Below are 14,192 nucleotides of genomic sequence, written 5' to 3' on the forward strand. Positions count from 1 at the left end.
AAGCCCAGACACCAAAACTCCTGGGTAATCTGATCGAAAAGGGCGTGGCACGCAAACTATACCTGGCCATCACTTTGGAAAATGAGGTGAGACTCGAAGCCCTGGTGGACACCGGCGCAGACCTCACTTTGATATCAGCTGAACTTTTCAAAAGACTCAGATTTGAAGCTAAGAGACAAAACCGAACTCTAAAATCTCAGAATTGTGTGCTGAATGTGCAGTCATACAGCCAAAATGACATTCGTATTGAGCAAGTAGCTCCGATTCATCTGACAATTGGTCCTATGAGTCTGGTGCACCCTGTGTACATCTCACCGATGGACACATATCCCCTCCTCATCGGCAAAGATCTGCTAGATCGTTTCGAGCCCCTGCTGGACTTCAGACAGCTGAAGATTTGGGCTCAAGTGCGGGAACCTCTCCCCTTCCAGCCACCCAGGTCACCTGAGCCAGACTGCCAGGTCACAGAGGTCACGGGAACTCTTGCAGCCTCAGCACCAAAGCCAGATTCAAGTTCGCTACTCTGCACATTCCAGCTCACCAAAGACACTGAGCCCTTCTGCCCCAAGGTCAAAGGCGACCTGCAGTTGAATGAAGTAACCACTACTGACATTATACTTGCATTATGGGCAGACAACTCAGCCATCAGTGTCTCACTATTCAATGCCCTCACTGAACATACACCGGACCTTCTGTCTGCCAGCAAGCGCACCCGTTTCCCTTTGAACTCATGCCCATCAAACCTGGTGACTGCCAAAGGCATCTGCGCTTTGAACTTGCAATGGAAGCACCGGTGCTTGACCCATTACTTCCTGGTCCTTCCGGACCCGCCCCATGATGTCTACATCGGTGCAGACCTTCTGATTCGCCTCCAGGCTCATATAGACATTATTAATGAGGTGTTGTGGGCCCCACTGACTTTACAGCCAGCCATTGTTCCAACCAACACTGAGAACCTCCTGTCAGGCCAGACCATTCCAGAGGTCTGCACCTTAGTCAACGAACAGGAAACCGTCGTACCAGCGTACACCAAAGGGGTCGCTGTACGGCTCATCATGCGATGTGGCCAAACCCTAAACCACACTCTGGGTTTTTTTCAACCTTCACCCGAATGCATTGAACTTGGACTCACGCTAGAGGCCACACCCCTCATCGAAGTGTCCTCCCGTGCAGTCTACATCCTTTTCAACAACTGCATGGCAATGGACATCGCCATTCCAAAAGCCTATCGGGTGGGATGGCTAGTGAGCCACGACTTTCCTGATTTTGAACTCAAATTACCAATCATTGGGCCCATCCCATCTTCAATGATGCCCGAATGGAACACAGACAACACAGTGTTCACAACACCCTTCAAGATAATCTCCATCACCTCAGTCATGCCGGAGGACAAAGACCAGGTATGCAGAACAGAACTGACAGATGACCAACACCTTGCAGTATACACTGTCTCCAAACAGCCCGCCTGCGAGACTGATGAAACTGCTGCACCTCTGCCTGCCAACACGACAGACGACACACCAACAGAGGAGCCATACCCAGGATTTGAATCTCAAGTTCAACAAATTCTAAAAGACGCTGATGCAATTAAAGATGATGCAGATCTACAAAGGCTCAGACAAGTCCTTTACAAGTTCAAAGCATCCTTTGCCAAAGACTCTTTAAATTGTGGTCTCACCAAACTCCACACCGTGCGCATCCCAACGCACCCTCAGGCTCCTCCCACTTTTGTCAGGCAGTACAAGATCCCCATCGCATCACACGAACCGGTGCAAGAGATCATCGATTCCATGCTTGAAAAAGGTGTCATCCGTCCATGCCACAGCACCTATTCTGCCCCGATCTGGCCCGTAATCAAACCAAACGGCAAGTGGCAACCCACCATTGACTACAGGAAACTGAATCAACAGGTGCCACTATCACGATGGCCCATGACCCAGCTGGAGCAAGAAATACCCAGAATCAGAGGTGCCACAATCTTCTCTACACTTGATGTGGCCTCTGGATTCTGGACCATACCCGTGCACCCAGAAGACCAGCACAAGCTAGCTTTCACTTTCGGCAACAGACAATTCACTTTCACCAGGTGTCCGTTCGGCTATGCCAACTCGCCTGCTGAGTTCAACATCTTCCTGAACAAAGCATGCCCAGATGCCAGAATGAGAGGTAACCTCATCTACGTAGACGATGTTCTAATGAAAAGCAAAACAGTGGCTGACCACTTAAAAGAGATAGACTATGTTTTGAACCAATTGTCAACTGCCGGCGCCAAGATCGCTCTCCACAAAGGACAGTGGTGTCGAACCAAGGTCAACTACGTAGGCCTACTGATTGGGTCACAGGGCATCGAACCGCAGTCCAATCGCATTCAAGCCGTCCAAAACATCAAACCACCCACCAACATCTCAGAACTGCGAAGTTTTCTTGGGGTGTGTAATTACTCACGGCAGTTCATCGAAAGCTACTCAGACATTGCAAAACCTCTGACAGCCCTTCTAAAAAAAGACTGCCCATTTGTCTGGACTGAAGTTCAAGACAATGCCATGAATGAGCTGAAACATCACCTGTGCACAGCTCCATGTCTGGCTTACCCTGATCCACAAAGAGAGTTCTACTTAGAAGCTGGATTCTCCAGCCACTGTCTCAGCGCTGGCCTATACCAACGCCACGATCAAGACAAAAGAGTAGTCGCGTATGCCAGCAAGACACTCCTGCCACCAGAGACTAAATTCTCAGATTGTGAAAAAGCTCTGCTCTGCACCGTATGGGCCATCCAAAGATTCTCCAACTACATTGGAGCCCAGAAGGTTATTATAGAGACCTGCCACCAGCCTGTCATGTTCCTCAACAGCCAACGTATCAGAGATGGCGTGGTCACCAATTCACGCATTGCCACGTGGTTAATGGCCCTCCAGGGGCGCAATGTCGAGGCACGATATGCTCAGAACCACAAATCTGCGCTAGGCAACGGCCTGGCAGCCTGCCAAAACTGCTCTGATATCACACCAGCTGCGACGGTGGCTGTACAAGAACCCCAACAGCAACAACTAACCTGTCACAGGTATTTTGAAGAAAAGGCGTGCCAAGGTATGCCCACAGCCTATGTCGATGGATGCTCCTACAACCAAGAGGGCATTCATCAAGCAGGAGCGGGTGTGCTATGGATAAATGACTGCCCGTGCCCACCTCAACACTTCAAGTTGGGCCCCCAGTCATCACAATATGCTGAGGTAGCAGCCATTCTCATAACTCTGCAAATCGCATCGACACATAACATCAGAGAACTCCTTATCTGCACAGACTCTAACTATGCCAGACTCAGTTTCACATGCCACCTTCCAGGCTGGAAACAAAATGGCTTTAAGACTTCAAAGAACAAGCCTGTCACACACCAACACCTGTTCCAGGCATGTGATGACATCACAAGCACACACAACATGATTGTCTACTGGAAAAAGGTGAAAGGACACTCGAGACAACCAGGCCTTGACAAAGACTTGAATGATAAAACTGATGCCCTCGCCAAGACTGGCGCACTACACGGTAATCTGTGGTCACCGCCAATCCAACCACCTACCTCTAACGTGGCAGTGCTAACCCGCAGCAAAAGAACATTCCCTGCAGCAGTGCCCACCTCTCAGCCTCTAACGCTGTCTCCGCAGATGTCAAACAATGACATAGCCGACATGCAAACCTCTGACACATCTATAAAGACCTTGCTAAACCACCTCTCAGACCCCTCCAACCACCCAATCACACCGTCTGACCTCACTGACAACCCGTGCCTAAGACGACTGCATGACATCAAGCACATGCTGCGCGTGATCGAAAACATTCTGTGGTATGCACCTGATGGCATCACAGCGCCAAGGCTTGTGGTGCCACAATGCCTAAGGGGGGTCATGCTAATGTATGCCCACGACGCGCCATGTGCCGGACACCACGGCATCAGAGCCACTTATAAGACACTGAAGCAAGTGGCATACTGGCCATGCATGCAGGAACATGTGGCAGAATATGTCAGAGAATGCTTGGTCTGCTGCCAGTTTCAACCGGCAAACCCAAACCACATAGCTCCACTGCAACGCAGAAGACTCACATTCCCATGGTCAGACCTCCAAATCGACTGGGTAGGACCTCTGCCCAGGTCGACGAGGGGCAACAAATACTTTCTCACGGTTGTGTGCCAGTTCACAAAGTGGGTAGAGTGCCTTCCAGCACCCAACGATACTGCCCAGACCACGGCATACCTCCTGATGAACCACATCTTCTCCAGGTTCGGACTGCCACTGACAGTCAACTCAGATAGAGGCACTCACTTCACAGCTGAGATTATGCAGCAGATCTGGAAACTCCTGGGAGTTCAAGTTCAACTACACGTCAGCCATCATCCGATCTCATCTGGCCAAGTGGAACGTTCAAACCGGACCGTGGTCAGTATGCTGAAAAAGTATGTGTCTGCCAATCAGAAAGACTGGGATGTGAAACTCCCGCTGGTGTTAATGGCCCTCAGGGCCACCCCGCAGGACTCAACTCACGTGTCTCCCTTCGAACTAATGACTGGGCGGCAAATGACACTGCCACTGCATCTGTTGTATCAGCCAGGAGACTCCAACCTAGTGACAGCCTGCACCACTCACCAGTACCTCGACGAGCTACACCAGCACCTGAAAGCCACCTTTGCCTTCGCCCAACAACAGCTTCAAAAGAGTGCCGAAGGCCAGAAAGCATACTATGACCAGAAAGCGTCAAACAAGGAACTGGACGTGGGCGACAGGGTCTGGTATTATAGCTTCACACAACCATCCCACACAGCCTCCCATCGGCTGTCAAAGAAATTCCTGCCCCACTGGACAGGACCTCATGAGATCGTTGACAAACTCTCCCCGGTGGCGTACCGAATCCAACTAAGCCGGGGACAGAAAGATCCAGTTTTCAAATGGGTCCACCGCAATCAAATTAAAAGACATGTGGCTGCGGGAAGGGAAAGGCGGGGAGGGGCCAATGCAAACTAACCTGATTACCGTCCTAGGAGCGAAAAGACTGTCCTGTCCAACCAAGGACAACCCTCGCTGACCTACTCCCTCTCTCTCTCCCCCTTTCTCTCCCCCTCTACCCTTTTTGCTCTCACCAGGATGCTGCTGTGGTTTGCCATCCTGTGCCTTCAGTCGACCAGAGGCCAGCCGCAATCGGAGATCATCTCACCAGGTCCGGCATCAGGCATCGTCCTGAGGGAACAACCGGGACTCCTGATCACCAACTGCCGGACCCACACCCAGAAAGTATATGTTCGACTAGACCCGCGTAATGTTTACAGAGCACATTACCCCAGCGCAGTGGCCCAATACAGTTGGGCCGGTGCCCGATGGACAGAGGACTCCCTCACTCACGCTGAGGCCGATGTCAGGCACATGCTCAACCAACTTGAGAAAATGACTGTCACACAAGCGGAGCTAAGTGGACACAACCGCCGCTCCAAACGGTTCCTTGGAGCTTTGCTCGGAGCCGGCGCTGCCGTCGGAACTCTGTTTAACATCGGTATGTCTAGTGTCAACTCAGTGAACTTAGCCACCGTGAGACGGCACGTGGCCGAAATTCGGACTGAAATCCCACAGATAAAAGAGCAACTCAACACACAAAGTGCCTCCCTTCAGACCATCGGCAAGACTTTGAGGGGAACTGTGGTGGTTCTCAACACTCACAGCGTCCTGCTGAACCAGACCGTGAACTCTATGAAACAGCTGTTTACGGTTTTCCAGAATGACTTTGCTCAAACTCAGCTGGTCACAGCCCTGATGGCAGACATGCTGCGGGAGGTGAGCTCTTCCATTGACAGCCTAGCCATGGGAAGGATTCCACCGTACCTGATACCCTTAAGCCTTGTCCAAACGGTGCTGGCTTCCGCCGTCACCACGCCAACTGACCCTCTACAAATACACCTCGCCTACTCTCTGGGCAGCGCCATCCCCCTCTACGTCGACCCCGAGCAAAGGGAAGTGGGTTTTCTCCTGAACCTGCCCATCATAGAGTCAAGCCGAATTTACAGACTCAAGGACATTGTCAATGTCGGGTTTTGGAAAGATAACACCCACGTCAAGATCCGCACTCCCGACGTAGTGGCCTATTACGACAGTGACCCACAGCTGTACCTGGCCCCGAACCTGCACATGTGCACGTTGACTAAAGACATTCACTATCTCTGCCCTAGCAAACCCTTCCTCAGAGACAACACTGATGGAATCTGCGGATTGCAACCCATGGCCAGCGACACCCAGTGTCCTGCCGAAGCCAAGTCACGCACTCAAGTCACAGAGACGCAAGCAGAAATTGTAGGTGACAGATGGCTCGTTAACACTCCAGTGCGCACGGCTACGCTCACCTTCGACCAGCACGACACTGCCACCCGTGTCACCCTGCTCGACCAGAGCATGTGGATTCAGGTACCAAAAGGTGCCATCCTCCATCTAGATGATCTAGCTTTAAACCATCTTCCAAGCAACGAGTACGAATCAGAACTGGAAATCCCCTCCTTTTTCAAGAACCGTAACTTCACCCTGGATCCAGAACTGAAATTGGGGATTGAAGAAGGGGGATCCCAGCTAATTGACATTGCCCCCATCGATACCGCCCTCCAAGCGCTGTCTCGACTGCCCATCCTGACATCCTCACCTGTTGTCCAAGCCTGGACCGCAGCCGACACCGCGCTGTGTATCTCTATGGTAGTCAGCCACATCCTCTCACTAGGCCTGGCCTTCAGCCTGTATAGGAGGCTCAACGAGATGCGAACATCGACAGCCAAGCTCACGAAAGCCGTGTCTGGAGGTTTCTGACGGAACCCCCGGAAAGAGGGGATCACACCAGACACCGCTTTGAATCTCATCGAGCTGAGCCCTCAGCCTCAATAACCACCTGCTACAAAACCCTCATGATTCACCTGCCATCCGCCATTGTGATGATTGTCGTCCGATGATGTCTCCACAGAGACGTCATCCGACGAAAAGGGGAACTGTAGAGTATGAGCGCAGAATCATGGAGTCAGCATTCCTTAACACAATAAACACACGTTAACAGGGGTTTCTAAAGCCCCAACCTATGACTCTTCCAATTCTAAATCTTCCGTTAGCGCCAGTCAGTCTGGAGGGTAGATTAGTTCGTGACACCTTTACAGCGTAATGAGTCCCCACAGAGATCCTCGCGCGATCCTGATTTGTTCGCGAGCCAACATCCAAGAAGACCGTTATCTCCAAACCCCCCCCCCCAGCGAGGAAGGAATGCCAGATGCGCAAATGGACAACACACACACACACACACACACACACATATATGCATCTATAACATTAAAACCCAGAAATGAGTGATTATGAAATGTAAACATGATGTATTCCTGTATGTTTGAAGTTTATACCGTATCCTGTCTATCTAGGACTGTTAGTTATGTAGTTGAACCTTGCGGACTTCTATAAAGGTCTAAGAGTTTATATATATCCTTGTATGCGTAACAAACACGGAGTGATTGGTATTAAACGAAATCGCTCAACTTGCTCGAGCCAAATATATGTAAGAAGTTAATGAAAAAAATATTCTACTATGTTTTTCCCATCTTTGTAAGTGAAAGGCCAAACGCTCGTCCTCATAAAACACGCGAATGAGGTCATCAGATTAAGACAAAGGGAATATCGGGCGCCAAAAATCTGTGAGTTGCTATTGGACTGTGCTTCCACAGAAAGGGGCGTTTAGTTTCATTTTAAAAGACCGCGACACGGCTCAACTCTCTCTCTTCTTCGTGCTATTCTTCCTGTGTATGTCCTGCGACCTAGTCGCTTTATTTTATCTTCGGTTTTATTTTACGTTTAACTCAGTCTTTTATTTGATGCTCAGTTCTTGTCGGCAGACCGAACACAGCATTTTACGTTTTGATAGAAGTCCTATATCCTCCGGGTGAAAGGACTCCTCCACAGCATACCTTTAAGACTTTCGAATTTCCCGCGAGCAAAACACGCCCTCGAAACACCGAAAGGACGCTTCCAGCTCACCAACTACGAGGACATCCACACCCACACACGCCGGCTTGTCCAGCGACATAAAGGTCCAGTGCAAGTATAATTCAATCCAGATACCAGCGCGTTAAAGTGTGTATTTTCCTTGTTGGTTCTTAAGGTTCAACTGTGGTAACAATCTTTGTTTTCCTGTCTTCTACTTTTCTTTCTTACTGTTTTTGTTTTTATTGTTCGATATATTCATTTTACATGTAGTTATATTGTCTAGTTCATTTTTATTAAACCCATTATACTCTTGATTGTCTCTGTTTGTTGGTCACGGAACAAAGCCTCTTTAATGTACGATCTAAAGCTACGAGCTGATACTGATAAAGTTAACTAATTTGATTAGTAAACTGATACTAAGGATAAACCTTTTTGAGAATTGGTAACGCATATCGAACAAGCAGCTCGGTGGACGAACTGATTAGTTGGGATAACAGTTGCAGTAACTCTATTAAGGTATTCCGAAAATTAATATAGCCCGCCTGCATATGAATTATATACTTAATTAATTACAATTCGTTGTGTTAATTAACTATATATCTCTGAAGCAGACGTGTGAGCTATATAATCCCTATTCGGGTGAATTTTATGTATGATGATCTAGTTCAGGCCCGTATTCAATCACTGTTGAATCCAAATTAATAATTGTTGAATATTTGTTCCCCAAACCTGAGCTAAGATTCTTTACACACTCCACCCCATGCCCCCAAACCCATGACATTTCATTCCAAGAAATTTCCAAGAATCCTTGCCATGAAATTCTACTGCATCTTCTTCCGGTAAACATCACATGTTATTTCGTGTAATTCAGTTGAATCCGATTCAATCAAAATGTCCATTTTTTCTGAAATGTCATGACTTGAAATTCCAAGTGCCATAGAATCCCATACATTGCACTAAAGTGTTACTATGAAGGTCATGTACTGCAGGTCAGTGTTACTTTAATGTTTGGTTAATTCTAGCATGAACTGAATTGCAGTGCTTTGTCAACATTACTGCATTTCTGGATAAACTTGCCAGAGGGTTAAAGACTCTAGCTTGACCCCGCAACCAAAGGTTAGGTTTGTCAAAAGTGGGATTCGAACCCACGCCCCCAGGGGAGACTGCAACCTGAACGCAGCACCTTAGACCGCTCGGCCATCCTGACATGACGGCCAGTGGTGAGCAGCATTTTTGCACCTACACGGAATGGCAGATGATCTAGAATCTAGGGCTTCACCGCTCACCCGAGTCACAGCACATGCCACGTTGGCGCAGTTAGGCAGCGCGTCAGTCTCATAATCTGAAGGTCGTGAGTTCGAGCCGAACTCGAGCCGAGTTCATCTTTGAGAGGATTCTTTGGCCAATCACGCATCGAATCTTCATCTTTCAGGCGCCGTGGAGAGACGGGCTCTTTTTTATTCTCAGGTATACCCGCGCCGAAGTATTGCCGTTCATTCATCGAATGTCAACAAGTAAGATAAACTACATTAACAACAATACAATAATACATATTTCATTTTCTTCTCGTATTTTATGACCCATTAAGGTGTTTATTGTTATGATCTATCGCGATCTTGATCTGCTGGCAACCTCAGCATTTCATCTTAATGTGTTGATGAACTACATTAACATCAGCAACATATTTTTCATATATTGCTAACTTTTTCTCGTATGTTATGCTGCATTAAGGTACTTTTTAATGTTATGATCTATATATCTTGATGAGCTAGTATATTGCAGCACTTTTCTATTACACTATTTTTTGATAAACTACAATCTACATTAACAACAACATATTTTAATTTGCATTTTAAAATGTAAAGTTGTTTAGTGTCATGATCAGTCTTGATGTAGTATACTGCAGCACTTCTCATGTTATTGTCTCCAATGATGAATTACATTAACAATAATATATTCGTGGATTTTTACCTTTCAGTGTTCTTTAAGGTGTGTTTAAAAATGTCAATATCGATCATGATTCTGGTATGTTATTGTTTAGTGTTTAATTATAGTAGTACTGTATCAAATACAGTAATAAGTAGTAAAGCGTTAGTAATACGTAAATGTAATTTATGTTTTAGCTAAAAAGACTAAACATGTTTCAAATGTTCCAGAGATGTCTAAAAAGTCACACAAGGCCATGGGGGACGATGAGTGGATGTCCCGTCTGCGGCGGTTTGCCAGCACAGGGGTTTGGAAAATAAAAATAAAAATTTTGCTTTTTATTTATAAAGCTTGATAAAGTGATACCACCTTTTACCGTGGATAACAATGTTGGCTATATCTAGTCCCATAGCTCCTCCAACGATTAAATAGGCAGAGACAATTTCTGATAGGCTTTGGTTTTTGCTTATTTATTCAAAAAAGTATTTTGTATAAAGCTTTTAAATCTTACCTCAAACAAAGTTGATGTGTCAGCAGTCCATTACCATTACCTATATCAATAATATTTATGTTAGGATTAATTTAGGATCAATTACATGGATTAATATATCCATGTAATTGACTATCTAATTCTAAGCTGCAAACAAATATATATATATATATATATATATATTTGTTTGCATCTTAGAATTAGACAGTCAATTACAATTTCATCTGCGATTTGCAGTTAGGCTCCATTAATTAGTGTATAATTGTAAATAAATAAAATATATATATAATGTGAATATAATTAATTTGTGGCCACTGTGTGTATTTCTCCAAATATCAAAATATACGTATCCACAGATTACGAAGCACAGGTTTTATTTATGACCTCATTACAGATATAAAAACACAAGCAAACAAAAACATTTAGAAATGATTTGGATTTTAAAAATTGCCAAAGAGACCAGTTAGTATTGATTTTATTTTTATTGGGTGTTATATTTATTTTTATACAGCTTCTCCTTGCTGTTTCTGCTCTCAGACTCTTGCTGGTGTACAGGGACGGATTGTCCTGATTAAATGTATAAATGTCTGTGAATGTTAGATTTTGGCATGCCTGTGCGTAATTAGATCGGTAAAATGTACCACGAATGAAAGATGAATACAACCTGTTTTCCTCATTCTTGATTGTTCTTTTACCAGACCACAAGTGCTCCACCTGCATCCAGTCCTACCGCTGTCCCAACCTCTACCTCAGCCCCGACCTTTACACGGCCTGCACTTAACTTATCAATGGTAAAGCATTATTTTAATATTTGAGTAGATTACCTCCTCCACAAGCAATGATCTCCGGAATTTCCCAATGCCTTTTATTGGTAGGCTGGAAGATTATTTGTGTATTCTTCAATAGGGAATTCATATCATCAAATTTCCAATGCATGTATGATATTACATGAATTTCAATCTGTTCAATAATCTCCTTCTTTTAGTTTACAAAGCCACGATTTGGGGGATCCATTAGTTCAGCAGCCAAACCCAGCCTAAAAGTACAAACGCGGATTCAGGTAATTTAAAAAGACCTTAATATGTTTCATCATCATCATCTTTATTATGGTTGTTGATAATGTACAATATGTATCTTTATAGCCTGGTAGTCACAGTCCGCCTCCTTCAGCCAGACCCAGTCTTTCACCTTCATCCAGTCCTTCTCATTCAAGCATTCAACCGGCAGCCAGTGCTTCTCCTTCTGCAGCCAGACCTCATGCAGCCAGATGTTTCCCTGGTGAATTTGTCAACCATTACAAACAAATTGAATGTTAAACTTCAAGTAAAACATGTATATGAGTGTTATTTTTTTCCATTTAGCCATGTATACAGTGATTTTTTTAAAAATCATTTGAGAACCAGTTCTCAAATCTGCCTTAAATATAATTTTGTTTGAAGAAAATATAGGCTAATTATCATAAATAGACATGAAATGTCCCCTAATGCCCCTTTGTAGAATTACTTGTATGCAAACTTGAGAGAAACAATGTTTTAATATTACATCTCTAATCTTTCATTGCTTTTGAATCAGGAGGAGCATGTTGCCCCTTCTATGCCCGGACCTGCTCCTGCATCCGGGCCAGATCAATTTTGGCTGCCCACTAAAATGAGGCAGACAATCCCCTCACAGGATCAGAGGTGGATTGCTTCTGCGATCTTTCACTCTGGCAGACTTAGGACAGACTTGAAGCTCTGGTATGAGCCACCCGTCCCTTCCCTCATCTACCACCAGGCTCCATCTCCAGATCGCTTTTTTAATCACAGGCTTCTGGTGTGGATGCCCTACCACTTGTGGAAGTTCAGACTGTTCTGTCCTGCATGTGGGAAGCAGCTGACTGGATATGGCCTCCACAAGAGAGCACGGAAGGTCCTGGACATCGACAGGTACTGCCTTATGGTAACAGAGACTCTCAGGTGTACTGTGTGTTGCCTGAGTTACCTGTCTACCAATAAAGTCATTCATATTTCAAAATTAATAATTTATTTTCTGAAGCAGAAATGTGTAATATGAAGTAAATGCAAAATAAAAGTGTTTTTTATTTACCATAAAATAAATTACATAAGCAAATCTTCTCTTTTACACAAAGGTAAGCTTGTGACATTCGTGTCATACGCATGCTGAGGGAACGGACGCTGGGCAACAGTCGCACAAGACTTGTCAAACAGCTGAGGGAGAACCATGGGGAGGAGTGGCTTGACCGTTTGGCGCACTATATGGAGGAGTGTGCTGGTTTTATCAACCGCCCCAGCCTCTTACCTGTCATGTGCCAAAAGCCTCCAGAGCCCATTGATGTCCCTACTAGCAAGTGGCTGCTGTCAGTTTATGGGAGGGACATTATCAGTCGCATAGACCACATCAAGGCAAGCATAACCTCCACGTTTGGGACCATTTTGAAAATGGACTCAACCAAACAGGTAATTGTTTGACATTATTACTGATGTTTTAACTGTTGTGAAGTTTGAAAATGATTTGTGTTATGCTTTATTAATATTTTTAATTTGGTTGATTTTAGATCACAAAGAAGTTGGCAGGCACAGCCAGGGGAACAGCACAGTGGGTGACTTCTGTTGGCAATGAGACAGGACAAATTCTTATCAGTGTCTTGACTGCTCAGGAAGGTCCAGCACTGGACACCATAGTCTCCGGACTGATTAACAGGTACAGCCAGGCGGCCGTGGCTCCACCACTGCTGCTGTACGTGGACTGTGGCTGCTGCATAGAGAAGGGGCAGAGCAAGCTACAGGCCAGATTTGGAGGATGGCCTGACCTCAATATCAGGCTGGACATCTGGCACTTCATGCGTCGGCTGGCAGTGGGGTGCACCACTGATGCTCATCCTCTATACCCAGTCTTCATGTCACGTCTCTCTGCGTGCATTTTTGAATGGGACCCAGATGATGTGGCTTTGTTGCGGCGGGCAAAGAGAGAGCAACTGCAGGAGGAAGGTGTGCCTGTCATCACAGATAACCTTGTGGACCGACGCATCACCAAAAAAGAGCTGGCGCTCTATTGCCGTCGGAGGACTCGTGGGGTGGAGTCCACAACCCGCTACCTTGACAGGCTTCTGCAGGAACTGAAGGGGGATAAGGGGAGAGACATGATGGGGGTTCCTTTGCTGGACACAGTGAGGATAGAGCACATCTGGCGTGTTTGAGATGAGGCATGTTAAGTGATCCAGGATCCGCCAGGTGTGTTTCTCTACACTGTGACGGGCACCACCACCACCAAGGGAGGATTAGTTCTCATGAAGTACAGATGTGCTAGGGGCTCGACCTCACTTGAATCTTTCCACTGCCCCCTAAACAGGTTCATTCCAGGTTTGTGGCTCATTGTGTTTGCAGTATAGTATATATTCAACACAATAGAACATCTAATATCACTTTATATTTTCTGAAGGAACTCATTATCCCAGTTTCATGATTTTCATTGTTCACTTCTTTACAGGAACCAGTGCTAAAACACTGAATTTTCAGTTGTATCTCCTGGAAGGCCTGAACAGGTGGAACCAAGACCAGGCAGCAGCATCAATTTCCACAAAATCCTCCCCTCTTCTCACCTACGTAGGGCAGGTGGTGCAAAGCATCAACACCAACAGCCTAAATGTTTTTGGAGAGAAGCTTGTCCCCACCTTCCAACCTCCTGCACAGTACACTGGTAAGACTCTCACTGTACATTTTACAGCACATGGTTCTTTGCTAATGCAAGGGCTATATGTTTAACACACTGCATTCTGTTTTTAGGGGAGCTAATTG

At 45.9% G+C, this 14,192-nt stretch overlaps 1 non-coding gene across 1 annotated transcript; it reads right to left on the reverse strand.

The window, feature by feature from the left end:
- Window positions 1–9,106: 9,106 nt before the first annotated feature.
- trnal-cag (transfer RNA leucine (anticodon CAG)) lies at window positions 9,107–9,189 on the reverse strand. Its single transcript has one exon. It is a non-coding gene; the product is annotated as a tRNA-Leu (tRNA).
- Between the last annotated feature and the right edge of the window lie 5,003 nt (window positions 9,190–14,192).

The sequence above is a fragment of the Siphateles boraxobius genome, unplaced genomic scaffold (genome assembly GCF_051911475.1).
Source record: "Siphateles boraxobius isolate OS27281-9 unplaced genomic scaffold, OSU_SipBor_1 6, whole genome shotgun sequence".
In the NCBI taxonomy this organism is placed as follows: Eukaryota; Metazoa; Chordata; class Actinopteri; order Cypriniformes; family Leuciscidae; genus Siphateles; species Siphateles boraxobius.